At 43.3% G+C, this 12371-nt stretch overlaps 1 protein-coding gene across 13 annotated transcripts in view; it reads right to left on the reverse strand.

Annotated features, from left to right (window-relative positions):
* MID2 (midline 2) overlaps window positions 1-12371 on the reverse strand; it is a 109248-nt gene that overhangs the window by 39377 nt on the left and 57500 nt on the right. The gene's annotated exons all lie outside the window — the stretch shown is intronic.

Here is a 12371-nt window from a genome sequence, read left to right on the forward strand (position 1 = left end):
GAGTTTCTGATGTTTTAGACTGAGTCTCAGTGCCAGTCTTATAAGGCCTAAGTATTAGGACACACAGCCCTTCCTGTTAAGCCTCCAGATCTGTTCTGCTCTGTGCTCTCTTTTTTCTTCCCAAAGGCAGCAAGAATTTGACTGGCAAGTTTCTTTCCCATTGCCCACCCCACTCTATTTCCTGTAGTTCTTTTCCTACCTCTTAGTTGAAAGATTAAACCCAGAGTCAGACCTTGTCTTCCCCAATTTCCACCCTTCCCTGACACAAACACACAGATTCTCTGAAGGATTTACAAGGAAATCAATATGTAGGGGTTCACAAAAGCCACCGAGGTTTAAGAGGATGCAAAAATTTGTTTTGGTTAATTGTTTCTATTCCCTATTGAAATGTAAATGGACTAACCTTTTTACCCCTCCCTTCTTTTACAGAGCTTGTTTGAGAGTTTTTTGGGAGAACTCCCATATACTCATTCTTTTGGTCCTTTATCCCTGGGTTTAAAGTTCATCATCTTTCCCTCCAACTCACCCCCAGGAGAAACTTCTCCACTTACACCCTCTCCTTAGCTCAGTTGCATCCATCAGTCCTACAGAGCACCACAATGCAGTTCAGGAGGAACTGATAATTTATGTTCAGGTAGAATAATATGTATGAAGTAGTGGATGAGCCCTCTACCTGCAATGAGCATTTGCAAACTCAAATGCAATTTATTTACACGGTAAGAGAACTCCTTGTTGACATCTCCATCTCACTGTAGTCTGCTCTAAAAGGTCAATGCCAGCCTCTTTTATTTTCTGAAATCTTCTGTCCAAATAGGTCTTCCCCTTCCACCTCAAAGATTTTGAAATGCCAGCATTAAAGATCACTTGGGGGACTTCTCTGGCAGTCCAGTGGTTAAGAATCCAACTTCCAATGCAGAGGACATGGGTTCAACCCCTAGTTGGGGAACTGAGATCCCACATGTTGTGGGGCAACTAGGCCCACACACCACAACTAGAGAGAAGCCACAACTAGAGAAGCCTGCTTGCCGCAGTGAAGATCCCATGTGCCCCAACTAAGACCCAACACAGTCAAATAAATAAATATTTAAAAAACCATTTGGGGAAGTTTTCATTTCAGCACTTACTGAGTGCCTGGGCTTCCCTGGTGGCTCAGAAATGGTAAAGAATCTTTCTGCAATGCAGGAGATCTGGGTTCGATCCTTGGGTTGGGAAGATGCCCTGGAGAAGGGAATGGCTACCCACTACAGTATCCTGGCCTGGAGAATTCCATGGACAGGGAGCCTAACGGGCTACAGTCTATGGGGTCACAAAGAGTCAGACACAACTGAGTGACTAACACTTTCACTTTCCACTTTTATCGAGTGTCTACATCACACACATGGCACTAGGTGGCTTCCTGAGTGAGACCAAAATGATGAAAAAGACTCAGCTTCTGGCCTTCAAGTCACTTATAGTCTAGCGCAAAATACGACTATGAATTCAATTAATTACAATTTAATAAATAGCAGCAGAAGAAATATAATAGGATACAAACAAAGCTGTAGGAGAGCATAGAGAAGGGAAAGTAATTTGGCCTGTGGAAAAGGACAGTCAGGAGATTAGGGAAGGTTTCATGTAGCTGAGCTGGTTTTGAAGGACAAACAAGACATAGGCAGGCAGAAATGAGGTTTAAGGCAAGAGAATTGCAGGCAGAGAGAATAATATGAATAGCATAAGCAAAAACAGAGGCAGAAAAGCAGAGAACGTGTTTGGGTAAAGCAGATCAGCCTGACAGATGCAAGGGAGGGAAATAAGGCTAGAAATGAAGACTGCAGATGTATTCTAGAAAGCTGCACTGTGATTTGGAGTCTCTAAACTTAGCCGGATAAAATGTCAGGATCTTAGCACCATGTTGTTGTTGTTTAGTCACTCAGTCGTGTCCGAGTCTTTGCGACCCATGGACTATAGCCCATGAGGCTCCTCTGTCCATGGAATTCTCCAGGCAAGGATACTGGAGTGGGTTGCCATTTCCTTCTCCAGGGGATCATCCCAACCCAGGGATTGAACCCACATCTCCTGCATTGGCAGGTAGATTCTTTAGAGCTGTGCCACCAGGGAAGCTTGTGTTTAGGCATACATGTTCACATTTGTGGGGTAAATACACAAGGGTGAGATCTAGAGAGTTTTGTATCTTCAGAGAGGGTTATAAGCAAAGCACTATGCTTCATAAAACAAGCAGTAGAGTGGAAAGAATACTGGATGGGGAGTCAGAAGACCCTGTCATTGATCAGTAATATGATATTGGGCAAGCCCTTCTCTCTAGGCCTCATATTTCCATCTTTAAAGTGAGGGGCTAGGAACTGATGATTTCTTCAGTCTTTTGATGATCCAACAATTCTGTGGTTCTGAAGAGACAGAAAGGAGGTTTTTGCCTCATTTCACGTAGGATTTATAGCTCTCTATATAGAATCCCAGGTGCAAGCCTAGATTATACTTCTCCCACTTCTTGCATGTTCTAAACAGCTGCCTTGTGTGGAAAGAGAATATATGGCAGAAAGTAACTAACCCTAAGGCTACCAAGGCTTAGAGTTCTGATCCCTGAGAAGAAAGGATTCTAAAACCAACACAGACACGCAACATGGCACAGGGTCATTCCTAAGGCATGTATATGGAACAAATTGCCCCCTCTCTCTCTCTCTGTTGCCAAGATTTTTGTTAGTTACTCAGGTAAAATAAACATAGAATACATGTGTTGATACATGTGTGTACACTGTATAAATGCTACATTACATGCATTTTTATACTATACAATTTTTTTTCCAAATCAGGAAGGAATTACCCAAAATGTTTGTAACATTTAACTCTATGGAATGTGATTATCTTGAGAGGCAACTGAGAGGAAAAGAAGTATGTGAGCACGTGCTCTCTCTCTATCACACACACACACACACACACACACCCTGGTTAAATCATGGACAAGAGCCAGCCTGCTGGAGTGTAAATCCTGGCTGTGTCATTTACTTGTTATATGTATGACCTTGGGCAAATTATATAAACTCTATTTCTCAGTTTCTTTTGTAAAATGGCGGTGATAATAATAGTGCCAACTTCATAGGGTAAGTGGGAGAAGTGAATGAGTTAAAATACATGGAGCAATGAGAACAGTACCTAGCACATCATAAGCACCCACAGCCTGACAGGAAACATGTCTTCAGTTGATGTCCCTGTCTGTCAGAAGGCCTTCCACATCCTGGTTCCCTGAGTCCAATATACTAGGATTCTTACACTTCTAGATGCCCTGGCTGCCGCCTCCCCATCCACACTACTTTTCTAGCTTCAGCACTCCCATCCCCCACCTACCTTTATCCACAACCCCTCACCCACACCTCTGCCACAAAATTAAACTTAAGCACTAAAGGCAGTAGATTGCTTAACTCTGCTTCAGGAATTATTTTTTTTGTCTCCTAAGCTACAGCTACTCCAGTACACGGGACTCAAAATCCTATTAATAGTTTTACATGTCTCCCAGTCCTGAAGGCAGTGACCCCCTGCCTTAAAGTGAACAGATAAAATCCATTAAAAAGCCCTGCTTCATTTAATTATTTTTATCTAAAGGTGATGGAATCATCTTTGAAATGTTGCCCTGTTTTGCTTTAGGAAAAAAAAAAAAAAAAACAAGGTAGTCTCATCTTCCTTTTCCTTTTATACATTTGAACCTTCCTGACACAAAGGACTGTGGAGGTGGTATGTGTGATGCAGTGCTTTAAAAAAGCAGTCCCCAACCATTTTGGCACCAGGGACTGGTTTTGTGGAAGACAATTTTTCCAAGGAACAGTGGTGGGGGAATGGTTTCGGGATAATCCAAGCCCATTACATTTATTATGCTTAATGGCACCCCACTCCAGTACTCTTGCCTGGAAAATTCCATGGACGGAGGAGCCTGGTAGGCTGCAGTCCATGGGGTCGCTAGGAGTCGGACACGACTGAGCAACTTCACTTTCACTTTTCACTTTCATGCACTGGAGAAGGAAATGGCAACCCACTCCAGTACTCTTGCCTGGAAAATCCCAGGGACGGAGGAGCCTGGAAGGCTGCCATCCATGGGGTCACTGAGGGTCGGACACGACTGAGCGACTTCACTTTCACTTTTCACTTTCATGCATTGGAGAAGGAAATGGCAACCCACTCCAATGTTCTTGCCTGGACAATCCCAGGGACGGAGGAGCCTGGAAGGCTGCCATCCATGGGGTCACTGAGGGTCGGACACGACTGAGCAACTTCACTTTCACTTTTCACTTTCATGCATTGGAGAAGGAAATGGCAACCCACTCCAATGTTCTTGCCTGGACAATCCCAGGGACGGAGGAGCCTGGAAGGCTGCCATCCATGGGGTCACTGAGGGTCGGACACGACTGAGCGACTTCACTTTCACTTTTCACTTTCATGCATTGGAGAAGGAAATGGCAACCCACTCCAATGTTCTTGCCTGGACAATCCCAGGGACGGAGGAGCCTGGAAGGCTGCCATCCATGGGGTCACTGAGGGTCGGACACGACTGAGCAACTTCACTTTCACTTTTCACTTTCATGCATTGGAGAAGGAAATGGCAACCCACTCCAATGTTCTTGCCTGGACAATCCCAGGGACGGAGGAGCCTGGAAGGCTGCCATCCATGGGGTCACTGAGGGTCGGACACGACTGAGCGACTTCACTTTCACTTTTCACTTTCATGCATTGGAGAAGTAAATGGCAACCCACTCCAATGTTCTTGCCTGGACAATCCCAGGGACGGGGAGCCTGGTGGGCTGCCGTTTATGGGGTCGCACAGAGTTGGACACGACTGAAGTGACTTATCATAGCATAGCATTTCTATTATTATTACATCAGCTTCACCTCAGATCTTCAGGCATTAGATTCTGGAGGCTGGGGACCCCTGCTTTAAAGTGTGATCTGGATTAACACCTTAGCTTAGATACTGCCACAGTAGGTGTAACATCTGCATCATAAACATTGTGGTTTCTTAATTTTTCCAGCTTTATTGAGATATGATTGACATACAACATTGTGTAAATTTAAGGTGTACAATATGATGATTTGATATGCTAATATATCACGATAGAATTATCACAATAATTAAGGTGAAGTTAACATGTACTTCACCTCACATTGTTACATATATGTGTGTATCTGTGTGTGTGTATGTCTGTGAGAACATCTAAGATGCACTCTGTTAGCAACTTTCAAGTACACATACAGTCTTGTTAAGTATAATAAAAAAAATCTCTAAAAAAACCAAACTCATAGAAAGAGACCATTGCCTTTTCTTGACTGGATTGTTATGACAGTAATAAATTTTTTGCTGCTCAGCAAGTTGAGAGGTTTTCATAACAGTTTCTTGATAATTAGTCAGATGTCCAATTTACTTCTCTTTCTCATCTCCTTTGCACAAAAACTGGCTGCATGTTAAACAAAGCCCTTGGCCTCTTTTATCTGACATTTTGGAGTCTGAGAAGGTGGGGAAGTGGTCACTTGGGTGCTCCTGGGGTAGAATGGGAAGTGAGAAATTTGTTGTGTCCTTTCACTTTTTTGAGTACCCTGCCTGCTTTTTCTCTTCACCTTGTTCTCAACTAAGGTGTTCATTAATGATGGTTAAAGGTGTTAGTGTGGCATTAAGGGCTTCCTTGGTGGCTCAGCGGTAAAGAATCCGCCTGCAGTGGGGTAGACCTGGGTTCGATCCCTGTGGGGAAGATTCCCCTGGAGAAGGAGATGGCAATCCCCTCCAGTATCCTCACCTGGGAAATCCCATGGACAGAGGAGCCTGGCAGGCTACAGTCCATGGGGTTGCAAAAGAGTCAGACATGACTTCTGCTTCATTGACTATGCTAATGCCTTTGACTGTGTGGATCACAACAAATTGGAAAATTCTTAAACAGATGGAAATACCAGAACTTTTCTGTCCCCTGATAAACCTGTTGCGGGTCAAGACAAGAGTTAGAACTGGATGTGAAATAACTGACTGGTTAAAAATTGGGAAAGAAATACGACAAGGCTGTATATTGTCACCTTGCTTATTTAACTTAAATGCAGAGTACATCATGCAAAATACTGGGTTGGATGAAGCACAAACTGGAATCAAGGTTGCCAGGAGAAATATCAACAACCTCAGATATGCAGATGATGCCACCCTTATGGCAGAAAGTGAAAAGGAATTAAAGAGCCTCTTTATGAGGATGAAGGACTTCCTTGGTGGCTTAGCTGGTAAAGAATCCACCTGTAATATTAGGGAGACCTGGTTTCAGTCCCTGGGTTGGGAAGATCCCCTGAAGAAGGGAAAGGCTACTCACTCCAGTATTCTGGCCTAGAGAATTCTGTGGACTGTATAGTCCATGGGGTTGCAAAGAGTTGGACACGACTGAGTGACTTTCACTTTCACTTCACGAGGGCGAAAGAGATCATGGCATTTGCTCTCATCACGTCATGGCAAATAGAAGGGGGAAAGTGGAAACAGTGCCAGATTTTATTCTCTTGGGATCTAAAATCACTGCAGACAGTGACTGCAGCCATGAAATTAAAAGATGCTTGCTCCTTGGAAGAAAAGCTATGACAAGCCTAGACAGCATATTGAAAGACAGAGACATCTCTGCCAACAAAGGTTCATCTAGTCAAAGCTATGGTTTTTCCAGTAGTCATGTATAAATGTGAGAGTTGGACCATACAGAAGGCTGAGCACCAAAGAACTGACTCTTTCAAACTGCGGTGCTGGAGGAGACTCTTTTTTTGTGTGTGTGTGTGGGCTTTGAGAGTCCCTTGGACAGCAAAGAGATCAAACCAGTCCATCCTAAAGGAAATCAGTCCTGAATATTCACTGGAAGGACTGATGTTAAAGCTGAAGTTCCAACACTTTGGCCACCTGATGCGAGCAGCTGACTCATTGGAAAAGACCCTGATGCAGGGAAAGATTGAAGGCAAAAGGAGAAAGGAGTGGCAGAGGATGAGACGGTTAGATATCCATATCTCTCAATGGATATGAATTGGAGCAAACTCTGGGAGATGGTGAAGGACTGGGAAGCCTGGCACGCTGCAGTCTATAGGGTCACAAAGAGTCAGATACGATTTAATGACTGAATAACAACAAATATGAGCTTAAACTTATTTCAACATTTAAAAGAAAAAAGAAAGAAAATTCTAGAAGTCCCACAATGTTTTAGGCAGGTCTCATGAGCCAATATTTTTGTATTTTTCTGAAATTATAGCTAATATGTCTTTAGGACTTTGCTTAAATGGCATCTCCTCTCATACTCTACTTTGCACCCTAGGTTTATTTTTACCCATAACACGTATAACCCCTAGTAAAAATATGCTTGTTTATCATGTATCTCTCCCAACTAGAACGAAAGCTTCTTAAAGAATCTGTTTTGTGCTGTCTATGGGGTCGCACAGAGTCGGACACGACTGAAGCGACTTAGCAGCAGCAGCAGTATACCCTCAACACCTAGAATAGTGCCTGGCACATTGCAGGTACTCAACAAATATCTGTTGAATTAATGAATGAATGTGAGTATGCTGGCCCTGAAATAAAGGTAAAATGCAAAATTATATACAAGGTTACATTTCATTACATGAGAGAAATTTCCCTTATATTTTCTTTCCACACAATTACTCAAAATGACAATCGTGTTCTGTCATTTATGTATTGTTTGCTGATTATGAAAGATTTGGAAAAATTTGGAATAACAACCTAGGTGCTAGGTAACCACATATTCTGAAATAGTTTTCCACTCAATGTTAAAAGAAAGGAAAAGTTACCTCTCTTGGGTAATCAGCTATGCTTTACTCACCCTTTTGTGTGAGGGCTTCCCTGATAGCTCAGTTGGTAAAGGATCTGCCTGCAATGCAGTAGACCCTGGTTCAATTCCTGGGTTGGGAAAATCCCCTGGAGAAGGGATAGGCTACCTACTCCAGTATTCTTGGGCTTTCCTGGTGGCTCAGCTGGTAAAGAATCTGCCTGCAATGTTGGAGACCTGGGTTCAATCTCTGGGTTGGAAAGATCCCCTGGAGAAAGGAAAGGCTACCCACTCCAGTATTTTGGCCTGCAGAATTCCATGGACTGTATAGACCATGGGGTCACAAAGATTCAGACAGGACTGATCAGCTTTCACTTTCACTTTCATGATGTGTGAAAGATTACACTTACAACAACAAGCCACCAGAGGGTACTGTTTATTCAATTATCCTTTCTCAATATCTATTGCGTACCAAGCCATGTGCTGGGTATAAAAAAGTGGAGAGCACACAGTATGCATTCTCAGAGTTTACAGTCTAGTGGAGAGACAGATCAATACATAGAATTTCTAAGACAGAAGTACGCATAGGGTGCTTCAGGTACACAGGGGAAGGAGAGAGAGAGAGAGAGTATAGAGCATGCGTGATGGGTTCCTGGAGGAGGGGATGCCTGAGCTGAGTCTTAAGAGACAAGCACTAGTCAGCCAGGAGAAGAGGGGAGGAGTGGAAGTTCTATGAGGGCGGGGGCCATCTTCACACTGTATTTCCAATGCCTAGCCCAAGGCAGAAATATGCCTAAATATCTGTGGAATTAATGAAAAAAGTAAAAAGTGCAGATAGTAAAGAGCACATGCTGGAGGTAGGTAGGGTCCAGACTATGATAGATCTTATAAACCTTTATCTTAATCATGGTGGGGAACCACTGAATTGTTTGTGGTAGGGGAATGACATATGGGCTTCGCATTTTTTAAAGTTCATTCCCACAACAATGTGGAAAGTGGATTAGAGAAGGGGACAGCATGACTCAGATAGCCCAGTTAGGAACTGTGGTTTCCAAAATGAATATGTCATGGCCACTGCCTTTAAGAAGCTTATAGTCCACAGAAGGAAATGAGATGGAATCTGGTCATTCTAATACAGCCAAGCAGGCAGTGTACCAGAGGTGATGCACTGGCTGCTCTGCCCAAGGTCTTGCAGCTGGTGGGTGGCAGAGCCAGTAACAGAAACCAGGTTTCCTGATTCCGAGTCTAGGGCTCTTCCCCAAGCTCTCCTTTTAACTGCCTTTCACAACCACAGAATTATGTAAGGGAAAGAGAGCAGGGCGAGCCAATGAAAAATTATGCTTTCTTTAGCCTCAGACTAGACTGTGGGGAGCATTTACCCTCCCCAAGACCTTTGTTTCTGGGTGATGGCTGCAGTATTCTGGTACTTCCTATAAACATATGGAACAAGAGAGCCCAGGAAATTCACATTCTGACAGTTAAGGTTAGAGAAACCACCATTCTGAGAAAGAAGTCATTCTTTATGAGGCAGGGGACTTCAGATGACAAAAGGGAAAAAAAAAAATGGTTCCATGTTCAAAAAAAGAAGATGGTCACTAGAAAGAACAAGGGCCCAAGTGGAAGAGTGAAAATAGCTGCTATGTGCGTGCTTAGCTGTGTCTGACTCTCTGCAACATAATAGACTGTAGCTGGCCAGGCTCCTCTGTCCATGGCAAGAATACTGGAGTGGGTTGCCATTTCCTTTTCCAGGGGATCTTCCCAACCCAGGGATTGAACCCATGTCTCCTGCATTGGCAGGCAGATTCTTTACCAATGCCCCACCTGGGAAGCCCTGAAAATAGCTGAAGAAGGGGCTATATTGTTTATAAGCTGTGGAGGGACCTGAAGAATTCTGTGTAAGAGCATCAGTGAAAAAGGAGACCCCAGAAAAATGTCCAATTCCATAAGCAGGTAACAAAGATGCCTGGACAACGTATTTTCAGGAGTCCCAACTACCTCATGAGCCAGGACAGGGACCAGAGCTAAGGGGTTTCTATATGGGAAAGTCCAAGGAAATAAAGGGGTCCTGAGGAGAGCCCTTGGTCAGGCTATCTTGGTGGGGATGGGGTTGGGGATGGACAGAGACAGAGAGAGTGAGAACATGTACAAGCACATGCATCCATGTGAACACTCTGTGGGAAGGATTCCTGGGTGTCCTGGGGTAAGGGTTTATCTTTACTAAACCAAAAATCAAATCGAAAGTAGTTAAAAGAATGGGCTTTGAAGTTAGACAGCCTCAGGTTAGCCTCCCAGCTCTGCTGCTTACCAATGACCTGTCTGGTCTTGGGCAAGCAGCCTAAGTTTCCTCTTTTGCAAATGAGGATGAGACTAGTATCCAGCCTTGTAAGGGTTTGTACACGTTTATTAGATTAAGCAACAGAAATAAAGCACCAAATGCATTTTCTGATATATAATAGGTAGTCAGATAGTTGTTTTTTCTTTTGTTTTGATTTTCCTACTACTGCTCTGATGATGATGATGACTGTAGCTACTCTTGCTACTCTTCTGGGGTTGTCTGCAGAACAAATGAGCAAGCGCTCTTTTATCATCTGGGTTATTTTTATTCAGTTTCTATATCTGTTTTTCTTTCTGGAACATCCTGGGTCATGATTGCTTTTCTCTGAGAGTACCGTATCCCTTTTCTTATACTTCTTCCCACACCTAAGCATCAAGATCTCATGCCCAAAGGTAGTTACCTCCATAACTGTGGGACAGGGTTTGTCTTGCCTCTGAAGATAAGATGGTCTCTCTTCCTACCAGGAGCCAGACCATCACCTTCTCCCTCCATTTAGAGTAGAAGGCTGGTGCCAAAATGGAGATTAACTGCTGATTTCTGACAAAACACTGATTACATTTCACATCTTTGGCTGGGAAGGAATGTGGCTGGCTCAAGCATGTTATTCTCTGCTTTTCTGCTCTGGGCTCTCCCCATAATTATCACAATTCCCTAGGCTCAGAGCCCAAAAGATATTAGGCTGAATCTCGAAGAAATAGGTGTGTAAGCAAGAAAGCTAACACATTCCCTTACTTATAAAAAATATAATAGTGTAATTACATTCTGTTTCAGTTTCCTCTGCAATGCTCCCTAATGGAGAGGACCCCATCTGTCCTGTACTATAAGCTCCAAGCAGCATAAAGCACTATACCTTGGAGGCTCATTAAAATACTTGTTAATGCATTGATGAATATGCACCTTCCCACATACAATCCCTGCTCTGTAGCTCAGGGATTCACTGGTTAGCCTGCCTGTGGTATTGATGAGGAAAGATGAGAGGAGGTTGTCAAACATATGAACAGAAAGTATGGTATTATGCAAGTATTACTGGAATCACTGATGACCCTAGGTTATATCTAGGACTCTGTCCTGATGGGCATTGCTTTATGGTGATGAGCCCTGAGGCCCACATATATATGAGTGTTTGCATGTGTATTTGTGTGTATATAATGCCTGAAATTCATAATCTCTCTCCACCTTTATTAGGACAAAGCAGGTAGGTCTGTGTCCCCCCAATCTCACACCTGCTCAGACAAAATGACACCTTTTGGGAGCCTACTTTCGCTTATAAGTCTGCCCTTGATCTTGACCTTAAGCTGATTCATGCTTGTGTGTGTGCTAAGTGGCTTCAGTCTTGTCTGACTCTTTGAGACCCTATGGACTGTAGCCCACTAGGCTCCTCTGTCCATGGGTTTCTCAGGCAAGAATACCAGAGTGGGTTGTCATGCCCTCCTCCAAGGGGATCTTCCCAACCCAGGGATCGAACCCACATCTCCTGTGGCTCCTGCATTGCAGGCAGATTCTTTACTGCTGAGCCACCAGGGAAGCCCTAACCTGATTCACCTATACATAAACAGTGGTGGTATAGTGGGGCATAGAATGTGATTTACTTTGGGTCCTTACTTTCTGCCTAGGGCTCAGGGTTCAGTTTCTCACTTTGAGAAGTTCACTACCTCCTAGAGAAAACACAAAGCAAAGGAGAAGGCATCTTAACTTGCTGGGAAATTCCAAAGAGCTGATCATCTTAATACAATGTAACTCTAACCAAGGAAATCATTGATTACAGTTGTGTAGTTATAGCTGTGTAGTGGTTATGGTTTAGACTAGAGAGTGCTTTCAGATATATTTGATGTCTATATTTGATCTTCACAACCTTATGAGGTTGCTAGAACAGGCATTACTGTCTGTGTTTTATGGATGAGAAAACTGAGACCCAGAAGGTAAAATGAGTTATCAAAGTCATATAAACTATGGAGTGGTGGAGCTACAACCCAAATTAGGTTTTCTAATTTCAAAGCCAGGGCTCCTTCAGATTTCCCATCATTCATTCTAACCATCAAAGTAATCCTGCTCTTTGATCACTCTCTTTGTAGCTATAACTATTTTGGGGGTAGAAAAAGCACTCTTCTTTTTTTTCTTCTTTTTGAGCATTTTTATGCACTAAGTTGCCATTTCTTCTCAGCATTTTTTTCTCCCAGGAGGCAACAAAGTAGACTGCAAAAAGCTCTGGATTTGAAGTCAAGCAGGTCTTATCTAGCTTTAATACTTATAAGCTGAGTGACCTCAGACAAGTT

This window comes from Bos grunniens, chromosome X (assembly GCF_055505025.1).
Source record: "Bos grunniens cultivar Pamir isolate PY7600 chromosome X, Bosgru_T2T1.0, whole genome shotgun sequence".
Lineage (NCBI taxonomy): Eukaryota > Metazoa > Chordata > Mammalia > Artiodactyla > Bovidae > Bos > Bos grunniens.